Source organism: Eurosta solidaginis, chromosome 1, assembly GCF_040869045.1.
Source record: "Eurosta solidaginis isolate ZX-2024a chromosome 1, ASM4086904v1, whole genome shotgun sequence".
Lineage (NCBI taxonomy): Eukaryota > Metazoa > Arthropoda > Insecta > Diptera > Tephritidae > Eurosta > Eurosta solidaginis.
In genome coordinates, this window is record NC_090319.1 from 189,577,577 (window position 1) to 189,597,048 (window position 19,472).

At 40.2% G+C, this 19,472-nt stretch overlaps 1 protein-coding gene across 5 annotated transcripts in view; it reads left to right on the forward strand.

Moving 5' to 3' along the window:
* The window catches only part of tw (Protein O-mannosyl-transferase 2), a 2,413,568-nt gene that overhangs the window by 720,874 nt on the left and 1,673,222 nt on the right, over positions 1-19,472 (forward strand). The gene's annotated exons all lie outside the window — the stretch shown is intronic.

Below are 19,472 nucleotides of genomic sequence, written 5' to 3' on the forward strand. Positions count from 1 at the left end.
AAGTTAAAGTTAAAGGTAAAGCCAAAGTTAACGTTAAGGTTAAAGTTAAAGTTAAAGTTAAAGTTAAAGTTAAAGCCAAAGTTAAAGTTAAAGTTAAAGTTAAAGTTAAAGTTAAAGTTAAAGTTAAAGTTAAAGTTAAGGTTAAAGTTAAAGTGAAAGTTAAAGTTAAATTTAAAGTTAAAGTTAAAGTGGAAGTTAAAGTTAAAGTTAAAGTCAAAGTTTAAGTTTAAGTTAAAGTTAAAGTTAAAGTTGAAGTTAAAGTTAAAGTTAAAGTTAAAGTTAAAGTTAAAGTTAAAGTTAAAGTTAAAGTTAAAGTTAAAGTTAAAGTTAAAGTTAAAGTTAAAGTTAAAGTTAAAGTTGAAGTTAAAGTTAAAGTGAATGTTAAAGTTAAAGTGAAAGTTGAAGTTAAAAATAAAGTTAAAGTTAAAGTTAAAGTTAATGTTAAAGTTAAAGTTAAAGTTAAAGTTAAAGTTAAAATTAAAGTTAATGTTAAAGTTAAAGTTAAAGTGAATGTTAAAGTTAAAGTTAAAGTTAACGTTAAATTTAAAGTTAAAGTGAAGTTAAAGTTAAAGTTAAAGTGAATGTTAAAGTTAAAGCGAAAGTTAAAGTTAAAAATAATGTTAAAGTTAAAGTTAAAGTTACAGTTAAAGTTAAAGTTAAAGTTAAAGTTAAAGTTAAAGTTAAAGTTAAAGTTAAAGTTAAAGTTAAAGTTAAAGTTACAATTAACGTTAAATTTAAAGTTAAAGTTAAAGTTAAAGTTGAAGTTAAAGTTAAAGTTAAAGTGAATGTTAAAGTTAAAGCGAAAGTTAAAGTTAAAAATAAAGTTAATGTTAAAGATAAAATTAAAGTTCAAGTTAAAGTTAAATTTCAAGTTAAAGTTAAAGTTAAATTTAAAATTAAAGTTAAAGTTAAAGTTAAAGTTAAAGTTCAAGTTCAAGTTCAAGTTCAAGTTAAAGTTAAAGCCAAAGTCAAAGTTAAAGTTAAAGTTAACGTTAAAGTTAAAGTTAAAGTTAAAGTTAAAGTTAAAGTTAAAGTTAAAGTTAATGTTAAAGTTAAAGTTAACGTTAAAGTTAAAGTTAAAGTTAAAGTTAATGTTAAAGTTAAAGTGAATGTTAAAGTTAAAGTTAAAGTTAAAAATCAAGTTAAAGTTAAAGTTAAAATGTAAGTTAAAGTTAAAGTCAAAGTTAAAGTTAAGGTTAAAGTTAAAGTTAAAGTCAAAGTTAAAGTTAAAGTTAAGGTTAAAGTTAAAGTTAAATTTAAAGTTAAAGTTACAGTTAAAGTTAAAGTTAAAGCTAAAGTTAAAGTTAAAGTTAAAGTTAAAGTTAAAGTTAGAGTTAAAGTTAAAGTTAAAGCTAAAGTTAAAGTTAAAGTGAATGTTAAAGTTAAAGTTAAAGTTAAAAATAAAGTTAAAGTTAAAGTGAATGTTAAAATTAAAGTGAAAGTTAAAGTTAAAAATAAAGTTAAAATTAAAGTTAAAGTGAAAGTTAAATATTAACTTTTCATTTATTCAATAAAAGTAAAAAATTTGTTTTCTTATCGGTCACCACGCTTAAAAAGGTTAACTTGAATTAGTATCAAAGACAAAACTTGAATTAATATCAAAGAAAACAAAATGATGCATAAATATTATAATTGCAGTCCCCGAGTGCCACACGTACTTTTTTTAGTTTCTTTTCTATAACTCACATAAATTAATTTTTTCATTTACATATGTTCTGACTAAATAAATTTCTTAAGAGAAAAATAGATATTATTATAAATAAATAATAAATATTATTATAAATAAATAAATAAAAATAAAGAAAAAACATAGCCATTTAGCTGTTTTTTTCATGTAAAGTGCAAAACCGGCCCTTTTTGAAATGTTTGTATGGTGAACCCCCAGGGGGTTCCAGGGGGTGTGCCACTGGCATCGGTGGGTCGGGCCTCCAAAGTTAGTGGGGGTCGGTCATACATTTGGACTCGATTGGAGCACTCTAAATGGGTCAAAGTGGGATTTTTCAAAATTTGCCCCTACCCAAAAGTTCGACCCAAATTGGGGGACATCAGAATTCATTTTAGAGGTATGGTTCCTTCGGCAAAGTTTCTTATTTTGATCCCTAGAATACGATTTTCACAGAGCAATGAGCGATTTTTAAATCGACCCGCCCTAGTGTATAATAAAACTGGTAAAATTAGTCGTTGTTTATGCGATTGGTTCCTTTTTTTATTTTTTTTTTACATTTCTTTCTAGGCTCACGGCAACCCTGCCAAAAAGCTTGAAAAGGGTTTCGTTTTCCCACGATTATATACGAAACATGCATTATTACGTTTTTCTACTACTACTTCCTCTAAGGCTAGTACTTTGAAAATACTTGTTTAAATACTTTCATATATATATTGCAAAATGAATCGGCTTGCATATAATTAAGTGTATGTGAAGGCGAAATGAATGTCAATAACGCGCTGCTTAATATAAAGTCGACTTCAGTGTATGGTTATTCCGTTTTTTGTATTTCTTGCCAAAAAATGTATGTTTTTTTTTCGTACTATTGCAACACAGTTTCGGAATTGGTTTTCGAGGTTGAGGGAGAATATTTTCATTCAGTTTTTTCATAAACAAATGAGCCAAGATCCCGCATTTCGGAATTGTTGTATTTGTAATCGAATTTGAAAAAAAGTTTGATGACGTAGCGCTTTTGAAGTTTTTCGATTTATTACATTTCTCTCATATTTCGCTACCAGTGTTCGGGATATTTAAAACTGTCACCTGAGTAAACGACTACGCCGAAGAAAAATTAAAATTTCAGATGTTTTTTTTCTCCTTTTTGAAAGCGGGCGAACTAACATCATATTGATTTGGTGGCTTGACAATCCCTTCGATTGTGTTTTTGCCATTAAATATTTCTCAGCAAAAAAGTTATCTACCTTATCAAATGCACATGGAGTCAGCCCAAAAGGTGTAGGATGACTAATTAATGCTCCCATAAGCACACCACATTCTGGAAGAAAAGTGGGCTCTATCTCCCCGGATATTTAAATAAAATATTATTTATTATTTTCGGTTTACCATACAAATTTTATGCTCTTTTAATGACAGAAAGTTTCAAGGCCGGGGACGATTCCTGCAGGAACGATAATGGCGACCTGGTAATTGACGTACAGAGTCCGGGGGAAGACGAACCCGATACCCCGTTCGCCGATGATGAAAAACACGCTCCGGCATCCAACTATGGCGAAATGAGAATGGCAATACCGCGGCTAAAAATCACAAGGTGCCAAGAAATGACGGGATACCCGCCGGGCTATTTAAACATGGAGGCGAAGAGTTGGTATAAGATAAAGAAACAAAAAAAGTGGGTCTTGCGGTAAATGAGGACACGACGAAGTACTTTCTCTCATCGTGGCCTTTCTATCCAATAATGAAGAACTATATGAGCTTTTCGCAGATATGACGATAGTGCAGCGAATAAAAACAGAAAGATTCGCTAGCTAGATCATGTTATGCGGATGGTAGAATGCGCTTTGGCAAAGAAAGAAAGTAACCGCAGTTTTTAAGAAGAGGAAAGAGGAGACCTTCACTGAGTTGGAAAAGACAGTTGGAGGAAGATTTAATCTCGCTTGGTGCTCCCAATTGGCGACTGGGTTCGCAAAATAGGGTTAGTTGACCTCACTGACTCAACGTACTTCACTTTTATACTCGTATAAAACTTCAAGAAGTGCTGTATGTGGAATTTTGGCAGGATTTACAGATCGCGTCCGGACACATTTTTTTCTTACATTTTACTCCTCCTATTCTCATTCCGTACGAAAAAGGTACAAAAAATGTAAGTATAATGTGAAAAAACATGTCTTAAGACACCAGCAATGAATTCATGTCATTTCATCCAACGGTCATTTGTAAAACTCAGCTTTCCATACGTATGTAATGAAGACTTCAACCAAAAGATATTAGGCAGTAATACTATTTAGATACCCACTCGACCCAAATAAACCTTTGACATAAACATGTAGTAGGGTGTAAGAGCGGAGCAAAATACTACGATTGGAATAAAGTCTGAATACTGTGTCAGCAATGAAACATGTTGTCAAAAGCGTGACGTCACGCTGAAAATATTTATTTCACAGCTAACTATGATTTTTTTGCTCTCCAATTTTTTAATGCGGGATTTGTTTATTGGTTCATGCAGTTTTTTAGTGTTTCCGCAACCTTCTTGCGATGAATATCGTTTTGGACGAAGCGTACGATATTTCCAATGTATTTTTTTTTTACTCCCGTAAACACAAACGTCTCACCTAGCACTCGCTGGCACTGAAACTGATTTAGGAGCCGAAAATAGGCCCATCCCTGCACTATTAAATATGAAAATTTGGAATAAAAATCGCGCGATTTATATAGTGCGACACTTGCGTCGCTTACGAACATGTAATTGAGATGTTTTAAATGCTCGGGATATAAGTACAAAGCCAATGATTGTACAAATAATGTAGCGTGCAGCAAATGTGCTGGAGCACATGACAGCACATGATCACTTCTGGATGGTTTTCGGGATCCGTCCGGCGTCCCTTCGGGATTACTTCGGTACCTTTATGGGACTATTTCGGGATCATTTTGGGACCCTTCCGGATTAATTTCTGAATGATTTTCTGGATGCGTCCGGGATCCCACGGGGTTATTTCAGGACCCGATCCGGGATCCCGTCAGGGTCTTTCGGGACTTTTTCGGGACTATTTCGGATCCTTCCGGGATCATTTCTAGATGGTTTTCGGGATCCGGTTAATGTAGTTTCGGGCCTTTTTCTGTACTTTTTCGGGATTATTTTGTGCCCCTTCCGGCATCATTTCTGGATGATTTTCGCTATCCGTCCGGGATTCCGTCAGGGTCATTTCGGGACTGTATGGGGGTTGAAATATATTAATCAAAACACATGAACGTTTCTATCAAACTTCTTCAACGTTTACTTGCTTTTAGTCAACTAAATTATAAAATTACAAAAAATAAAGTGCTAAGTAGATAGCTGTAGGTATTTACATCTTAATATAAGGGAGACCATAATAACTTGCAAAACTGTATAACAGCGATGGGCGAAACGGCTCGTATGAGTCTTTTGCTCATAAGGGGTACGCTTGGCACATTTGAGTGCTTGATGAGGGACGATCAAGGGCAGGTATGTGGGGCGAAGAACACAAGAAGAGAATAATATACAAACACATATGGCTCATCTTGCTTAATACATATTTAACAGTTACCAAGATATGTGGAAAATAGACCAGCGGCTTCGCTCGCACTAAAGGCCACAAATATGTAATGTCGCTTTTGCGATTCACAACTCGAACTGAATTTTCAGTTGTAATTTTAAAAGTTCCTTTATGATTTAAATCATAAACAAAGCAAATTTTAAAATTAGAAAAATGGTTGCTACGGCAACACATGCAACACATGCTCCAACAATTTTTGCAGTATGGATTTAACGATATATGTATGTGAGCTGAAGAAATTTTAAAATTCCTCCATAATTTGAAATTTATAAATGAAAGCAGTTATGTGTATAATAAAACTGGTAAAATTAGTCGTTGTTTATGCGATTGGTACCTTTTTTTATTTGTAAGCTGATACATTTCTTTCTAGGCTCACGGCAACCCTGCAAAAAGTCTGAAAAGGGTTTCGTTTTCCCACGATTATTTACGAAACATGCATTATTACGTTTTTCTACTACTACTTCCTCTAAGGCTAGTACTTTGAAAATACTTGTTTAAATACTTTTATGTATATATTGCAAAATGAATCGGCTTGCATATAATTAAATGTATAATTAAATGTTGTGAAGGCGAAATGAATGTCAATAATGCCCTGCTTAATATAAAGTCGACTTCAGTCTATGGTTATTCCGTTTTTCGTATTTCTTGCCAAAAAATGTATGTTTTTGTTTTCGTACTATTGCAACACAGTTTCGGAATTGGTTTTCGAGGTTGAGAAAGAATATTTTCATTCAGTTTTTTCATAAACAAATGAGCCAAGATCCCGCATTTCGGAATTGTTGTATTTGTAATCGAATTTGAAAAAAAGTTTGATGACGTAGCGCTTTTGAAGTTTTTGGATTTATTACATTTCTCTCATGTTTCGCTATCAGTGTTCGGGGTATTTAAAACTATTACCTGAGTAAACGACTACGCCGAAGAAAAATTATAATTTCAGATTATATTTTTTCCTCCTTTTTGGAAGCGGGCGAACTAACATCATATTGATTTGGTGGCTTGACAATCCCTTCGATTGTGTTTTTGCCATGAAATATTTCTCAGCAAAAAAGTTATCTACCTTATCAAATGCTCATGGAGTCAGACTAAAAGGTGTAGGATGACTAATTAATGCTCCCATAAGCACACCACATTCTGGAAGAAAAGTGGGCTCTATCTCCCCGGATATTTAACGCGAAAATATTATTTATTATTTTCGGTTTACCATACAAATTTTATGCTCTTTTAATGACAGAAAGTTTCAAGGCCGGGGCAGATTCCTGCAGGAACGTTAATGGCGACCTGGTAATTGACGTACAGAGTCCGGGGGAAGACGAACCCGATACCCCGTTCGCCGATGATGAAAAACACGCTCCGGCATCCAACTATGGCGAAGTGAGAATGGCAATACCGCGGCTAAAAATCACAAGGCGCCAAGAAATTACGGGATACCCGTCGGGCTGTTTAAACATGGAGGCGAAGAGTTGGTATAAGATAAAGAAACAAAAAAAGTAGGTCTTGCGGTAAATGAGGACACGACGAAGTACTTTCTCTCATCGTGGCCTTTGTATCCAATAATGAAGACCTATATGAGCTTTTCGCAGATATGACGATAGTGCAGCGAATAAAAACAGAAAGCTTCGCTAGCTAGATCATGTTATGCGGATGGTAGAATACGCTCCGGCAAAGAAAGAAAGTAACCGCAGTTTGTAATAAGAGGAAAGAGGAGACCTTCACTGAGTTGGAAGAGACAGTTGGAGGAAGATTTGATCTCGCTTGGTGCTCCCAATTGGCGAATGGGTTCGCAAAATAGGGTTAGTTGACCTCACTCAACGTACTTCACTTTTATACTCGTATAAAACTTCAAGAAGTGCTGTATGTGGAATTTTGGCAGGATTTACAGATCGCGTCCGGACACATTTTTTGCTTACATTTTACTCCTTCTATTCTCATTCCGTACGAAAAAAGTACAAAAAATGTAAGTATAATGTGAAAAAACATGTCTTAAGACACCAGCAATGAATTCACGTAATTTCATCCAATGGTCATTTGTAAAAATCAGCTTTTCATACGTATGTAATGAAGACTTCAACCAAAATATATTAGGCAGTAATACTATTTAGATACCCACTCGACCCAAATAAACCTTTGAGATAAACATGTAGTAGGGTGTAAGAGCGGAGCAAAATACTCCGATTGGAATAAAGTCTGAATACTGTGTCAGCAATGAAACATGTTGTCAAAAGCGTGACGTCACGCTGAAAATATTTATTTCACAGCTAACTATGATTTTTTTGCTCTCCAATTTTTTAATGCGGGATCTGTTTATTGGTTCGTGCAGTTTTTTAGTGTTTCCGCAACCTTCTTGCGATGACTATCGTTTTGGACGAAGCGTACGATATTTCCAATGTATTTTTTTTACTTCCCTAAACACAAACGTCTCACCTAGCACTGAAACTGATTTAGGAGCCGAAAATAGGCCCATACCTGCTCTATTAAATATGTAAATTTGGAATAAAAATCGCGCGATTTTTTATTCCAAATTTTCGCCTGCGGCGCTATTTCGTCGGTACAACTGTGTGGGGAAGCTTCCCCACAAAACCGGAGACCTTTTCCACGGTTCAACGGTTGTCCTCGACAAGGCAACCGTCTACATTTCCAGCGATTGTCGAGCGATCAACAGCCACAGCCATCAATGTCCGACAAGCCCCGCTATCTTCAGTTCATACAAAGGTAAATTATTGTTCTAATTTTAATTTTCACTATAATAAAGAAATATTATAACGAGAAATATCTCTCGCCTTTCTTTCTTTTCTTTTAAATTTAACCTTAACACAATTGTGGTGCTCCCACTCCTTTGCCGAGTTTGCGACACACCACAATTGTTCATGGTCCATTTTCCCCGAAAAAGGAACCAACGCCAATGCACATATACAGTCCACATCCACTAAATTTAACACTTAATACGCAGTTTTGGTGATATTTTTGAATCATATTGGTGATATACACGCTTGGTGGCACACTCCTGGTGCAAGTTATCGTGGTGGTATTTTTAATTTCTGGTGGCATTACAAAACTAGGAAATATACCGCATCAATACAACAACAAACACTCCTTCACGCAGCAGCTACGTAAGTGATATATTTCTTGCCACCTTTTTTTTGGTTATTTGTGGTTAGGTTTTTATTTAAAAAGTGCCGCGAATGCTCCGAACCCCTAAACAGTGAAAAGTGAAAATTATCAGTAACCAGTTTGTGCGATATAGTGCCTCATTTTTTGTTTTGTGCAATTTCCCCCACTGCGATCCCGAGTATCCCACGACTACGGCAATTTGATACTAAAGTGTACCATAAAAAGCACCAAATATTTTCTTGAAAGCAACTACAGTGACTCTGCACGTATATCGCCTCACGAACACAATAATTTAGTTTCACCAATTTTGGCACTGGTAATTTTCACTAGTCCGAGACGGTTTATTATATCTCGCACTCTGCACTTTGCTCCTTATCTGAGCCACAATCCCTTACAAATAAATTAACACACACACCAATACATACATACATATAAATTTACATGCGGGTGGCGAGTGGGCCACACTGTTGTGTTTTTACTCTTTTCTTAGGAAAACCAGACAAATCGGCCAAGTCTGACCTTTATAATTTAATATCCAGAAATATCAATATATATAAAAATTATCAGACGAATCGGCCAAGTCTGACAGACATAAATAAAAGCGATCTTGCAAAACATTATTTCTATATTTTGTTCAAAGAATTAGTTTGGTTTTAGTTGGGTAGGAATAATTTGTTGAGAAAATGGAGAATTATGTCCGATCAGCTGAGTTAATCACAGAGTTTGAGAAACAGTACAGCCTTATTCCAGAGCAAAATCATAATAAGCACACTCTTGCGATACAGCAAGAAGACATGCGCTCCTTATGGAAGAAGGTTAAGTCTGTGTTTGACTCACTGATGGGATCAGACGCAAATGATGTGTTGGCCATCCTACTCTATTTACATGCGATGCTCATCCACCATATCTGGTGAGGCAGAAAAATTTAAAAAAGTAGAAAATAGTGCTATCACTGAGCAAGCACCCCAGCCGCACCTCGCGGACATAAGATCCGCCTACCTCCTTGCGACACGGAGATTTTCAAAGGCGATTATTTATCATGGCCAACCTTTCGTGACCTGTTCACGGCCATATACATAAATAATTCCGACCTAAAGGGGGTGGAAAAACTATTCCATCTGAACAACAAGGCACAGGGCGAAGCCAAAGATATTGTAAAAAAATGTCCTCTAACAAATGATGGGTTCGATATGGCCTGGAAAAACCTGTGCGAAAGATATGAAAACAAGCGTATATTAGTCAACACGCAATTGCAAATTCTTTTTAATTTAAAGAAGGTAGAGATTGAGTGTGGGAGCGGGTTAAAGAAATTACATAGCGATATAAACAATTGTCTATCGTCTCTCAAGTGTCACAAAATCGACACATCCAATTGGGATGCAATACTAACATATTTGTGTTCGACAAAGTTACCGGAAAGTACCTTGGCTCTATGGGAACAAAGCATAGACCATAAAATGGACATATCTAAGTGGGAAGATATGGACAAGTTTCTATCAAATAGGTTTCAGACACTGGAAACATTGTCTAACTTCACCGGCACTAACGCCCAAAAAGGAAAAAGCCATCCAATACTCGGTATACAACCGAAACCCCTATAAAAAGACTTGGTGCCTTCCAAACGAAGGTATCAAAACCTACTTCAAAATCAACATCAGAGGTTTTTTGCAAAATGTGCAAAGCTGAACACAGGTTACGGAATTGTCCCCGATTCTGTGAACTGACCCCAGTGGAGAGAATCAACTTCATCAAATCCACGGGGGGATGCCTGAACTCTTTATCCCCAGGACACACAGTGACGAGGTTCACCAGTTCGTACAACTGTGCCAAATGCCACTCTCGTCACCACACGCTCCTGCACGCGGATACAGTTCAGCAAACTACGAGGCGCAATTCATTTAAAGACGCGGATAATATCCCGTCAACTTCAGCACAAGCACAAAGAAGACAGGGGGCAACCAAATTCTTCTGCGAACCAGAATGTAAATCCCTGTCATGCCAATTCCAGCACAGGCGTGCTATTAGCTCGCGTACACATTCACAATAATGGTACCGACTTCTCAGCGCGGGCATTAATTGATTCAGGGTCTGAATGTTCCTTCATGACAGAAAGACTGAAACGCAGAATCAATTTGCCGGCAAGGAAAATGCATGCCCAAGTTTCAGGCATCGCCAATGCAGTATCTGCTCAAGTTAAAGAGGCATCCAACATCGAACTACGTTCACCAGTTGATCTATGCTTCAGCTTGACTACTCCTGTTCTGATTTTAGCCAAACTAACTGGGAATCTTCCATCATGTCATATCAACACAATGCCTATGCAGGCATTCCCAGACTTAGTTTTGGCAGACAAGAGGTTCTACGTCAACGAAGATGTAGATCTCATACTTGGTGGAGACATATACCCCCAAATTATACGGAGCGGTTTGAAAACCGCAAACCCAAATCATCCGGGTACCCCAATGCTTGCCCAAGGGCGCCCAGTCCCAAGGCCACAACAGCAATTGCGTCCTGGCCTTCCACAACCTAGGCGTAGTCACCCGTCAATTACCCCTATAGTGGCGGCGTCACCCCTCATGCACTTCAGAATTCTGCAGTTAAACTGTAATGGACTAACTGGGAAGATTACGGAGATAGTCGATTTCATGAAGCGGCACAACATCCGCATTGCTGCGATTCAAGAGACTAAACTCACAGCAAGATCTGCATTGCAGACCTGCTCTGGGTATAATGTCCACAGGAAGGACCGCGAGAGCGGAAATGGAGGCGGCCTCGCGTTTATTATACACCACTCTATGCAATATCATATATTTGATCCTGGCATCGACCGCAGGTACAATGTCTTAGAACGTCAAGGCCTATCTGTCCGGTCAGGCGATGCAAATCTAGAAATCATCAACATCTACATCCCTCCTGTCACCTGTTGCCCCAGTGGATACCGCCCTAAAATCGAGGCCTTACTCACTGGCAACAATCGCATTATCTTAGGCGATTTCAATGCCCATCACGACCTATTGCATTCAAACTTGCGGGCGGACAGTAGGGGTGAGATGTTGGCGGATCAAATAGAAGAAACGACGTTCTGCACAATAAACGGAGACGCCCCCACACGTATGGTAGGAAGCTGTCATAGCTCGCCAGATATCTCAATCGTGAGCGCAGAACTCGTAAACTGCGTCAACTGGCAGCCGATGGTAACATTGGCATCCGACCACCTGCCCATACTTATTTGGTTCGAGCGTACCGCCGACTTCATCTTCACCGAAAAACGCACTTTCATAAACTTCAAAAAAGGAAAGTGGGAAGAATATAAATCTGCAACAGACAGCAGCTTTGCTGCCCTCCCTATCCCGACTGATGCCCGCCAAAGGGGAGCGTGCCTTCCGTAAGGTCATTGAATCCGCCTCGGCACATTTCATTCCCGCCGGGAGAATTCCCGAAATCCGGCCCCACTTCCCGGCGGAGGCCGCGAGCTTAGCGAGGGAACGCGACCTTATAAGACAGCTTGATCCAGGCGACCCCCAAATAAGGGATATAAACCAACGCATCAGATTGCTTGTGGACGAACACAAGCGGGCGAAATGGGAAGAGCACCTAAGAGGTTGTAACCTCTCTACCGGTGTAGGTAAACTTTGGTCCACCGTAAAGTCCCTATCGAATCCGACTAAGCACAAAGACAAAGTTTCCATCGCCTTTGGCGATAAGGTCCTGTCGGATGCGGAAAATTGCGCGAACGCTTTCTGCCGACAATATATAATGCATCCTACGGTCGACAAAGATAGACGGAGAGCCAATAGACACGCACATAAACACAAATTCAGCGCGTCACCAATCACCATCACCGCTAGAGAGGTTGAGGACGCCATTGGTCGCGCTAAACCATCCAAAGCAGTGGGCCCAGACGGCATAGCCATGCCGATGCTTACAAACCTAGGGAAAGAGGGTTTCAAATATTTAGCGCATGTCTTCAACCTGTCTCTCTCCACCTTTGCCATACCCGAGAAATGGAAAATGACCAAGGTGGTCCCGTTACTAAAGCCTGGGAAACCAGCTAACGTAGGTGAGTCATATCGTCCGATATCTCTCCTATCGCCAGTGGCAAAGACGCTTGAAGCCATTTTGCTCCCTTATTTCCAAGCACATTTGCAGCTAGCCCCTCATCAGCATGGCTTCAGAAAACTTTATAGCACTACCTCCGCGCTAAATGTCATTAGCACCCAGATAAATTGCGGTTTGAATCAATACCCCCACCATAGAACAGTACTCATAGCGCTAGTCCTATCAAAAGCCTTTGATGCGGTCAACCATGGCTCATTACTGCAAGACCTGGAAGGGTCTACCCTTCCCCCATGTCTTAAAAGTTGGACCGCAAATTATCTGGGTGGTCGGCAGGCATCGGTGCAATTCAGAAACGAAACATCAAAACCAAGGAGAATTAAACAAGGGGTGCCACAGGGTGGTGTCTTATCCCCACTTTTGTTTAATTTCTACATATCTAAGCTACCTTCACCACCGGAAGGAGTCACAATCGTTTCCTACGCCGATGACTGCACAATAATGGCCACAGGCCCAGGCCCAGAGATCGATGAGCTATGCAATAAAATAAACGGCTATCTCCCTGATCTCTCCAGTTTTTTCGCCTCGCGAAACCTGGCATTGTCACCGACTAAATCTTCCGCGACCTTATTTACAACATGGACGCCCCAAATGTCGACCATATTGAACATCCACGTCGATGGCACTACGCTACCGACTGTCCTACACCCCAAGATCTTGGGTGTGACGTTTGATCAGGATCTACATTTTGGTGCGCACGCAACCGCAATTGTTCCGAGAATTCAGAGCCGTAATAAAATTCTCAAATCCCTTGCTGGCAGTACCTGGGGAAAAGATAAAGAAACGCTCATGACCACATACAAAGCAATTAGCCAGCCGATTACGTGCTACGCGTCACCCATATTGTCGCCAAGCCTAAAAACTACCCACTGGAAGAAACTACAGGCCTGCCAAAATACTGCTCTCAGAATCGCCACGGGCTGTCTTCTTATGTCCCCAGAACACCATCTGCATAATGAGGTGAGAATACTCCCCATCAGGGAGAGAAATGAGATGCTGACCAAACAGTTTCTGTTGAATACCCAGAAACCTGGGCATCCCAACAGACATCTGATTGACGAACCAGCACCGCCTAGGGGCCTAAGAAGTCATCTCCGTAAGCATTTTGAGGAAATACGGCACCTGAGAACCCAGCCGTATGAAGCGAAAAAACACAATCAGGTCCTTGGTGAACTCCATAGACAGGCGTCGGACCTTTATGTCGGGAATTGCCCGGTGAATCCAGTACTTGAAGAAAAATATCCAGAACTCGCGGAAGAGGAACGCATACTCCCGAGGGAAACGCGTGTCACTCTTGCTCAACTTCGTTCTGGATACTGTAACAGGTTAAACTCTTACCTATCCAGAATCAACCCCGACATACAAAATGTATGCCCCGCTTGCAATGTGTCCCCACATGACACCAACCATCTCTTTAATTGTAATTTGGAACCAACGCCTCTAACACCCCTTTCCTTATGGTCCACCCCTGTTGAAACGGCAAGTTTCCTTGGACTCCCGTTAGAGGATATTGATGACAATTTGTGATCGGTCGCGGCTATTAGGTGGGGCAAGCATTGCTACAACAACAACAACAACAAAAAGAATGTACTTAATACACTTTTGGCCCAAGAGACAGTGTTCGGTTGGATACTAACCGGGAGAATCGAAGCACCGAGTCCAAAAAAGAACATAGTGTCGTTTTACAACGAAGTCGCGCTGGACAACCAATTAAAAGCATTCTGGGAGTTAGAAAATTTGCCAAAAGGCAAAAGCATTAATGCAGATGACGCATATTGCGAAAAACTTTATAAAGAAACAACAAGAAGAAACGAAGATGGGAGGTACATAGTATCCCTCCCATTCAAGCAAGGCTACTCAGAAGAGTTGAGTTTAGGAGGATCCCTTAAACGCGAATGCTCGCAATATTATCGAAACGAGTCCCGGTTAATAAAAAATCCGGGCTTAGGGAAAGAATATATTATGGTACTCTCAGAATACGAGCCTCTTGGACATATGGAAAAAATCAGCAATGTCGCCGCGGCAGATGAAGGAAATAATTACTTTCTGCCACACCACGCCGTTGTCAAAGCAGAAAGTATAACGACGAAAGTCCGAGTCGTTTTCAATGCCTCAAGCCCGACGGCTAATGGCACCAGTCTAAACGACATTCTCCTACCTGGTACAGTACTACAAGCAGATCTCCCAATTCTTATTCTACGTTGGAGACTCTATCGATATGTCTTCAATACTGATATAGAGAAAATGTATAGGCAAATTTGGATGGATGCCAACCATACCAAATTGCAGAGGATTATTTTCCGAAAATACATTAGTGAACCAATAGGCATCTACGAGCTAAAGACTGTAACGTTCGGAGTTAACTGCGCTCCATACCTGGCCATCAGAACGCTTCTACAGCTAGCTGACGATGTTGAAAATTCCCATCCAACAACATCGAGCATCCTGCGGGAATGCATGTATGTAAAAGACGTATTAGCAGGAGGACACACCATTGCATCGACCATTAAGGCAAGGGATGAAATCCGACAAGTACTTCAGTCAGCCGGGTTTCCACTTCGTAAACGGACATCAAACACGGAGGCAGTTCTAAAAGACATCCCGAAACCTGATCGACTAAGCGAAGACTTTCTGGCGTTCGAAAACACCAGCACCGTGAAGGCATTGGGCATAAGATGGAATGCGCACTCCGATCTCTTTTATTTTAAAGCAGGACCACTGGAGGATCCAGAAAATTGAACTAAGCGAGAAATATTGTCAGCCATCGCCAAGCTTTTCGACCCATTAGGGTGGCTCGCCCCAATGGTCATAGTGGCCAAAATATCAATGCAGAATATTTGGTTAGAAGGCACCGGATGAGATGAGCCCGTCTCACCAAATACATTAGAACGGTGGAAAAACTTCACGCAACACTATGGTGAAATCGATAACATAAGGATACCGCGGTGGGTAAATTTTTCACCGGAAGACGACATAGAAATCTACGGCTTCTGTGACGCTTCCGAGAAAGCCTATGCAGCAGCGGTATACATGCGCGTAAAAAGAGACAATCAGTTTTTCATCCATTTACTCCTAGCCAAAACCAGAGTCGCCCAGTGAAAACCATCTCGCTACCACGTTTCGAACTCTTCGGAGCCGTCTTGCTCGCAGAAATCATGGAATCAATATTCCGAAACATTCATTTCAAGGCAATAGTTCACCTCTGGACAGATTCAACCATCGTACTCGCATGGATACGCAAGCCGCCCTGTACTTGGTCAACCTTCGTCGCACATCGAATCACCAAGATCCTCGACATGGTCGGTAACAAGGACTGGCTTCACGTGGACTCGGAATCTAATCCAGCGGATTTAGGGAGCAGAGGACTACTGGCGTCAGATTTGGTCAACAATTCGTTGTGGTGGCAGGGTCTTCTTGGCTACAAGAAAACAATTCTCACAGTCCAGCACAAGACACCGATTACAACACGTCCCTTGAAAGTCCTATCATATGTTAGGAGATTATATAAAAGAACGCATCCTAAAACTAAAGCAGTGTTCCACGAAAAGTCGTGCATAATCTCAGCCGATGAGATTAAGGCAACGACTCAAGCATTAATACGAGTCTGCCAGAAACAATTATACAGTGCGGAATATCTAAAATTGAAAAATAGGGAACCTATTGGTCGCAGGAGTGAAATACTGCCACTCAACCCATATATCGACAAAGATGATATTATTAGAACAGGGGGTCGTCTAGGTGCTTCAAAAGACATGTCATACAACGAGCGGCATCCGATCATCTTGCCTTACAATTGCAGGCTGTCTCGCCTTGCAGTCATGATGATTCATCATGATTCTCTTCATGGCGAGAACCAGCTCATGCTCCGCCTAATTCGAACCCAGTATTGGATTCCGAATATCAAGACCATGATCAGAGCCTTCATCCACAATTGCAAAACTTGCATTATTCACAAGAAGCAGGCGCAGTCCCAACTTATGGGCGCCCTTCCCTGCGAACGTACTACTTTTACCCGCGCGTTCACCAATACCGGGGTAGATTTCGCGGGGCCTTTCAACATCAAAAGCTACCGCGGTAGGGGATGTCGACTGTGCAAAGGCTATGTATGCCTATTTGTCTGTTTCTCCACTAAGGCCATCCACCTAGAAGCCACTAGTGACCCAACCACCCCATGCTTCCTCCCAGCTTTTTCGCGTTTTATCGCGAGAAGAGGATATCCGAAAAACATCTACTCCGACAATGGTACGAACTTTGTCAGAGCTTCCAGATTTCTACGATCGGAATTCAAAGCCTTCCTGGCAGAAAGCCGAGACAAAACAGTCTCCAAATATAGCCATCAAGCGTTAACTTGGCATTATATTTCCGCCGGCGCTCCACATATGGGCGGCCTGTGGGAAGCGGGAGTGAAGAGCTTCAAAAGCCTCTTCAAAAAGGTCGCTTCTCTCCATAAATATACCATGGAGGAGTTCCAAACCCTTTTGTGCCGGATCGAGGCATGCCTAAATTTACGGCCTCTCAGCCCGGCGTCCAATGACCCAACGGACCTGGAGCCACTAACCCCAGGGCATTTCCTCACGGGCAGCCATCTTCTGGCGCCGCCAGAACCGGATGCGAACGAAAGCCCTGCCTCCATGCTAAATAGATGGCAGAAGCTCAAGGCCCTCCATCAAACCTTCTGCCGGCGATGGAAAACCGATTATTTATCCGAACTTCAAAAGCGTGTGAAGTGGAAACAACCCAAACAAAATATACAAATGGGAGATCTCGTTGTCCTCAAAGAGGACAACTTATCTCCCAACGAATGGGGGTTAGGTAGAGTCGTCAACGTACACCCCGGCGAAGATAACCGAGTACGTGTGGTCGATCTCATAACCGAGAAGGGTTAATTCAGATGACCTTTGGTCAAACTGATCCTTCTTCCTACGGAGATAGATTGTGAGAGGACCACGAGTTCCTCTTAACAATCCTTCCGTTCCTCCACATCCCTCCTTTCAGAAAAATCAACCCCAGCTCTCGTTCACCCGGAACGAGGCCAACCAACAACCCTAATGCAGATCCGCATCTGCCACCGAAACCAAAGGCATTCTCCGGCGTATTCAATTTTTAAATTTTCAAAAAAAATCAAACCCAAAATTCACTCGTTATCCCATATCGAGGACAACAGAAAGCCTACCGCAGAAGGGCGAACCGATCTGCCACAGAATACAGCAGGATACTAGAAAAGCCCTCACGCAGATCCCCCATCTGCTACAAAATACTTATTTTTTAATTTTCAAAAAAAACCATCCCACAATTCATCCGCTCGAATCATACCCAACTCACTCGCTCACCCCGAGCGAGGACACCAGAAACCTACTGCAGACCCACGGTCTGCCACCGAACATACGCACTCGGCCAAAGGCACGGGGCCAAAGGTTATCTAAGCCTTAAATCTCAAGAGGAATATTTGTTCCATACGATGATACGGTGGCTGTCCTAGATTGGAATGAAGAAAACGCAACGAACTTATTCAAATTCGATTTTCGTGAAAACTTAAACCTTTTAGAGGATCAACAATCCCAAATGCTACGTGAATTTAGTATTAAAAATGTAAAGCTATTATTAAACACTATACGAAAATTACTTGGAATTAACCTGAGAAATGATCCTTGGCGATCGCTCGTTACATTATTGCAAAGTGAAGTACGTAACGGTTCAAATCCGATAAACTTATCTACGGAAAATATACAATTTTTACAAGGAATTCAGGAAGAATTGTCACAACTTGATGCGAGCAACAACTGGTTATTGCGGAGAATAAACTTATTAGTGAACGAAGTATGGACAATATCTTAAGATAGGACGATTTTGAACAGGCATCCGACATGGGGTGATACTCTACTCAGCAGCCACAATGAACTGACAAAAAAGAAAATGGCTTATTTTCTTAGAACTTTATATTCCGGCCTTGTCTTTTACAAAGGCGGTAAGCCTTTGTACGGTCCGGCTACATAGGGAGTATTCACTTTTACAGTCTCAAGCTTCGGAGGATGCTTTTTCCGTTAAGTATTCATAGAAGTCTTCCGGATAAAACGTTGATTTAGAATATTCCGAACACGTTCGTTTCAGACTACCTAATGGGGGCCGAATATATCAAACACGTATATACATAATATTCCAAATATAAACCGATTCCCCCAAATGCTTAAATGGAGTCGAATGTTCCGAACATACGGAATGGACAAGTTAATGTGCTCCATGGGTACATTTCGTTACATATGGCAATTTTACGTGAATCGAGTCGAGTTTTGACGTTGAACGCTGATTTTGAATTCGTTTAGGTTTCGTATGTTCCTAGGTTTACGAAAGAGCATGATTATATGGAATCCGCACTTTCCATAAAACCTATACTCAGCCACACTTCTAGATCATGGCATAGTTAATAAATTCATTAAAATGCAAAAAGGTTCAAATAAGTATGAAGTTCAGTACCGATCGGGTATTTGTAAACTGATTGCTTCCCAGTTATACTACAAATATTTAAAGAAACAACACAGTTAGCGGATGTCATTCATGCTAGCACAATGAATCTTTCCAAAGTTATTAATTTCCTACCTATTTCGACTCTTTTTAAGTTTATTTATAAGTTGTTTTCAGCTTCCACGGCTAGTAAAACATTAAACTTGTATGTTACAAATTTTAGATAAAACCGCTCTAAATTCTTGCTCAAATATGGCACACAATTTCAAAATTTCCTCACTCGTTAGAATATATTTATCTTTAACAGAAAAATTTTACCTCGAATATGTGGTTAGTTCAGTAGTATTACTTGAAGGCGCCTTCTTACCTGTCAATTCCTTCGTTCTCATTAAGACATGGCATTCCATTCCTCCCAGCATTTCCACTCCTACGGTTGCGACGTCGACCTGTACACAAGCATTTTAAAGTTTATTAATTCCCATTTTAAAAGACATTTCATGCGGAATCTTTCTAAAAGCACAAAAATTTACTTACACTCACGGACTTTCTGC